The following is a 6,638-nucleotide window of genomic DNA, read 5'->3' on the forward strand; positions in this document are numbered from 1 at the left end:
ACACATTACACACAACACTGTAGCACAACAACACAACATTACACACAACACTGTAGCACAACAACACAACATTACACACAACACTGTAGCACAACAACACAACATTACACACAACACTGTAGCACAACAACACAACATTACACACAACACTGTAGCACAACAACACAACATTACACACAACACTGTAGCACAACAACACAACATTACACACAACACTGTAGCACAACAACACAACATTACACACAACACTGTAGCACAACAACACAACATTACACACAACACTGTAGCACAACAACACAACATTACACACAACACCGTTCCGTTTTCCCGTTAACTCTCTTTAAACATTCAACAGTTGATGCTCATGTACCAGAAACAAGTGGCTTCGCCCCGCCCCTTTGTCGTGACGTCACCGAGTGCCTGCCTTGTCTAGCGCGAGAGCAATCGGCTCGAGATCCTACAAAGGAGTGACCGACCCGAGCACACACACACACACACACACACACACACGCACACGCACACGCACACACACACTGCTGCTCCTGTCTCCGGATTATATCGGGGTGAGTAAACCAGCTTCTCTATGGCTTTTATTCTATTTTACTTTGTTTACGTGTTTGTTTTTGTTATTTAAACGAAAAGCGAACAGCGCGCGAGCTCTTCTTTATTCAACTGTGTGTGTGTGTGTGTGTGTGTGTGTGTGTGTGTGTGTGTGTGTGTGTGTGTGTGTGTGTATTAAGATGCCTCTCTCCAGTTTAAGTCTCGAGTTTAAGCTACGGTTTCAAGTTACAAACTCGCTGTAAAAGTTTCACACGACACTGTTATTTCACCTGATGAAGCCCCGCACACACACTCACACACACACACACTCGCGCACACACGCACACACGCACACACACACACACACACACACACACACACACACGCACACACAGACACAGACACACATATGCACGCTCAAACACACACACACACACACGCATATATACACACACATACACACACTCACATACACACACATTTATACACACACGCACACACACACACACACACACACACACACACACACACACACACACACACACACACACACACACGCACACACATATACACACACATATATACACACACATACAAACATACACACACACACACACACACACACACACACACACACACACACACACACACACACACACACACAGACATGTTGTACCTAATCATCAGTACTGATTGAGGTTGTGTTTATTTTTTTCTTTTGTATTGCGTCACATTCTTTATAACACAGTTACTAACATCACCTTACTAAAGAAATCAACATTAATCCCCTGTACACACCATGTGACCGTTATTATTTTTATTATTATTATTATTATTACTTAACAGTGCCCTTCATACACCCTACTATCCGTGTGTTTACCACAATGCACTGCGTTTTGAGTCCACCACGTTTCCTACACACCCCTTTACCTGGGAATTAGTAGTTTATTATCTGATCATGTATTGGCTCGGGGTTTAGTGGAGTGTTCAATGTAAAGAGTGTGTGATGATATTGTTATGGTTATGGTTAACAATATCATAGTGTGATGTTATTGCTCACCTTCATAACACATCAATACTGTACATTACACACACACACACACACATATAACACACACAAACATCTTCTTTACATATTGTAGCCTTGTATCTATAAATAATTATTACTGTTTTTATAGTAATTGATATCAACTCTGGTCTCCTGTAAGAGAAGTTCTTCATTAACGTCGTCTAGATGTGGAAAAGTGTCTCCAGACTACGCTAGGTGAGTGAAAATAACATCTCGTGTCTGCTAGCGTGTTCAGATCCAACGAAGACAGAACGTTAGCATTGTACAGAAAGTGAACCGGATCCTTTAAACTCAATGCTAAGTGACGTAACAAAAGGAGCCAGCTAGCGCACCGCGTTTCCGCTGTGTGCGTTCCTGAAGCGGCGTCTGGACGCTGTTGTGTTGTGTGTAACTCACTGATAATGACGCCATTCGTCTGACGCTGATCAGGTATTACTGGACTGTTAGCGTGTTTTCAGTGTAAACACACATGTTGTGATATAAATGTTGAAGAAAACGTCCAATATACTCTGCTGCTTGTTGGATGTTTGGTGAAAGAGAAAGCTCCAAGGACTTTGTCCCAAAACACACTAATTATATTGTGTTCAACTGACGCACTCGTTGTGTTGGTGCGGTTTGGGACACGGGTGGTTGTAGCTCGAGGTTTACAGTGTGATTATGTGGAACGGGACACAGCTCGTGACCGAGTGGGAGACGTGAGCAGACGTGAGGACGCGATCACAGGGTGGGAACGGACACTTTCAGATGACTGATGACTTCCTGGACTCTTACAGAGGGGTGACGGTGTCACGGTGCTGCGGCTCCGTCACGTGAGTGAGCGGCACAGGGTTCGCGAGCGACACGTGTACAGGACGTGTGTTGTGTTGACTGTGTGAAGCTCTGAACTGAACCCACATTTATCTCCACTGCTCACATTCCAGCCTTCAGCAGCAGCTCAGACTCACAACCCTGCTGATGTTCACACGGTTTTATTATTATTATTAAACTAATAAACATTAAAAATCTTACAAATTAAATTTTTTTACAAAAGATAAAATAATCTGTTTAAAATCAGTTCCATCCCAGTCACACACACACACACACACACACACACACACTCTGATGAGTTCACTTTAGTGGGAGGGGCTTATACTCTGTCTGCTGTCAATCATCATTAGCACTGAAAGTTCCGACAGAGCCACAGTGTCACTTTTCTGTGCGGTGGTGATGTCACTTATTGTGGGCGTGGCTGAGTGCTTTGAGAACGGTTTGTCCATGAGGATGTAAGATAGCGGGAGGATGAACCTTAGAGGCCGGGACGGATCGCCACGGTGGGTGTTACGAGACCGTCTCACACGGCCTTATAAACCTGAGCGTGGACAGAAAGCTTTAAGGTTCTTTCGTCTTTCAGTGTTTCATCATTTCAGATAAACGAGTGTCTCTGTTCAGAACACACTGAACCTGGCGTCTCCGTGTCTCCTACACAAACACACAACACTGCCATTGTGTATCTGAGCTTGTGTTTAGAGCTAAAAAAAAGTCTGATTACAGACCGGCACTCCGTCTCTCCCTCACACACACACACACACACACACAGAGCTGGGCGCAGTCAGATAGGAAGTGGCTAAAGAGAATAATTCCTGGTTTGTGTGTATGTGTGTGTGTGTGTGTGCCTGTGGGTGTATGCCTGTGTGGGTGTATGTGTATATTTGTGTGAGTGTCTGTGTGTGTATATTTGTGTGTGTGTATATTTGTGTGTATGTGTGTGTGTGTTTAGATTTTAGACAGTGTATTAATGTCATTAGGGCTGTGTGATGTGACATCAGGTCTAATCTCACTGTCTCATAAAATATACAGACTATCATTTAACTCTATTTGTAAATTTAAATTTACAGTTTTTATTACTCTGTGTGTGTGTGTGTGTGTGTGTGTGTGTGTGTGTGTGTGTGTGTGTGTGAGTGTGTGTTGATGTTAAACTGCATTCCACATGGTCAACAGGAGCCACAGCACAGATACCAGGGAACTGTGTACAGGAACAACAGCAACTACTCATCACACAAGCATTTCCTCTCTCTCTCTCTGTCTGTCTGTCTGTCTGTCTGTCTCTCTCTCTCTCTCTCTCTCTCTCTCTCTCTCTCTCTCTCTCTCTCTCTCTCTGTGGGTGTGTGTTTCTGTAGGAAACAGATGCTCAGAGCAGGTTTGTGTGTGTGTGTGTGTGTGTGTGTGTGTGTGTGTGTGTGTGTGTGTGTGTGTGGTGTTAGACGTTTGGTGAGACTGCAGAATTAGATACACATTTAACACCCCCCCCCACACACACACTCAATAGGTAGTGTGTTGGTGTTTATCAGCACAGAGACTAACACAGTTGATGGTTGTGTTCCTGCAGCTCTCTGTCCCATTGTGAAGTGTGTAGATAAGAAGTTTCCTTCAGCACACAATCTGGATGTCCTCTGGGTTGATGATGAAGCCCAGGGGTTTTACAGGGAACCTGAACACACCACCTGGTCTCCAGCACACATCACTGTGTCACTGTGTGACTGTCTCACTGTGTCACTGTGTCCCTGTTTGACTGTGTGACTGTGTCACTGTGTGACTGTGTAACTGTGTAACTGTGTGACTGTGACTTTCTCACTGTGTCACTGTGTAACCGTGTCACTGTGTAACCGTGTGACTGTGTCACTGTGTGACTGTGTGACTTTCTCACTGTGTCACGGTCACTGCGTGACTGTGTCACTGCGTGACTGTGTCACTGTGTGACTGTGTGACTTTCTCACTGTGTCACGGTCACTGTGTGACTGTGTCATTGTGTGACTGTCATCATGTGACTGTCACTGTGTGATTGTGTCACTGTGTGACTGTGTCACTTTGTGACTGTGTAACTGTGTGATTGTGTAACTGTGTCACTTTGTGACTGTGTCACTTTGTGACTGTGTGACTGTGTGATAGATTGAGGAGGTCAGAGAGTGACAGCATGATTGTGACAGTGCTGCTTATTCTCATGTCTGATCTCTTACCCTTTGTGCTGTTCTTTTTGATCTATGTGTCACTGTCCTGTGGCCCCCCACCCCCTCATCATCACTACCACCCTCTCACCCCCACCTCCTCACCATCACCTCCCCCCCCACCCACTCACCATCACTACCACACACAGACATACACACACCTACACACATACACTCGCACACACACACAGATACACACACACACACACACACACACACACACACACACACACACACGCGCGCGCACACACGCACACACACGCACACACAGTGGAATCTGACAGTTTAATCCAATCTGTTTACAAATTAACTGTGCTGTACTGATGTCTCTCATGCTCACCCTCTCTCTGTCTGTCTCTGTCTCTCTCTCTTGGTCTCTCTCACTCTCTCTCTCTCACTCTCTGTCTCACTCTTTGTCTCTCTCTTTGTCTCTCTCTCTCTATCTGCACTGGTCTCTTGATCTCTATCTTAATGAGTGATAACTTTGTCCCTTTTCCTCCTCTCACTCTTTATCTCTACAGTTTAATCATGAGCTGTGATTTCTTTTCTTCCTGTCACTCCACCTTCTATCTCCACCTTTGCCTGTTCTTCTGATCTCCAGTTCATGTAGCGGTGCTGTGCTGTGATTGATGTGAGGGTGCTGGTGTATTTGCTGTAGTCAGCAGGTGGCTGTAATTGGGCCGATGGTGTTTCTCAGCGCTCTTCACCCGCTGCAGGAGCGAGGGATTTATTCCCACTCTGACCACACGGCCGATGTTAGAGATGAACACGTCAGCAGGATTAGTGTTACGATGAAAAGAAATTACACTCAGTGTTTAAACACGAAGAGAAGACAAACCTGACTGCAGCAGGAACACACAACCATGTAAACATTACACACTCTTCATATAGGAATCACACACACTCACACACACACATACACACACTCACTCACACACATACACACACTCACTCACACACACACACTCACTCACACAGACACGCACACTCACACAGACACGCACACTCACACAGACACGCACACTCACACAGACACACACACTCACACAGACACACACTCACACAGACACGCACACTCACACAGACACACACTCACACAGACACTCACACAGACACACAGACAGACACACACTCACACACACATACACACACACACTCACACAGACACACACACTCACACAGATACACACACACACACACACACACATTCGCACAGACAGACACACACTCACACAGACTGACACACACACACACACTCACACAGACACACACACAGATACTCGCACACAGACACACACTCACACACTCACACAGACACACACACAGATACACACACACACACACACACACACACACACACTCACACACAGAGACACTCACTCACACAGACACACACTCACACACAGAGACACTTATTCACACAGACACACACACACTCACACAGACACTCTCTCTCTCACACACACACACACACACACACACACACACACACACACACACACACACACACACACACACACACACACACACACACAAACACACACACATAGAGCTACCCAGTCATGTGTAAATGTGTTTCTGTTTACAGCAGGGTTGTCATGGTAACTAAATGAAGTCTACAGTCACATTGTCCCCACACTGGACCCCATGCTCTACTCTGATTGGTTGCTCAGAAGTCCACAGCTAAAGAATTCTCATATCTACACAACTGTACTTCATCAGTATCAGTTAACAAGTGAAAACTTGATTAGATTTATTCTGTAACAGATGTGTTTTATTTAATAGCCTGTGATTTCTTTATGCTGTCAGTCACCTGTTCACCTTCATTTGTGTCCTAAACACACACCAGTCACTAGGCTCATCATTCAGTGTGGAGCTGCTGGGCCGTACTCACACACACTGATTTAACTCATTCATTCACAACACTGTTAAAAGCATAGAAAAGGTGTGTGTGTGTGTGTGTGTGTGTGTGTGTGTGTGTGTGTGTATCTGTTTGTGTGTGTGTGTGTGTATCTGTTTGTGTGTCTGTGTGTGTGTGTCTGTGTCTG

At 45.1% G+C, this 6,638-nt stretch overlaps 1 protein-coding gene across 3 annotated transcripts in view; it reads left to right on the forward strand.

The window, feature by feature from the left end:
- The first annotated feature begins 411 nt into the window (after window positions 1–411).
- The window catches only part of sh3bp4a (SH3-domain binding protein 4a), a 36,663-nt gene continuing 30,436 nt past the window's right edge, over window positions 412–6,638 (forward strand). For 2 of the 3 annotated variants that reach the window (XM_027156900.2, XM_027156901.2), the window contains exons 1-2: window positions 412–563; window positions 1,719–1,804. The gene's annotated coding sequence lies outside the window, so the exon portion shown is untranslated. The remainder of the gene's footprint in view (window positions 564–1,718; window positions 1,805–6,638) is intronic. The other variant, XM_027156904.2, reaches the window with a different exon arrangement.

Source organism: Tachysurus fulvidraco, chromosome 1 (assembly GCF_022655615.1).
Source record: "Tachysurus fulvidraco isolate hzauxx_2018 chromosome 1, HZAU_PFXX_2.0, whole genome shotgun sequence".
NCBI lineage: Eukaryota > Metazoa > Chordata > Actinopteri > Siluriformes > Bagridae > Tachysurus > Tachysurus fulvidraco.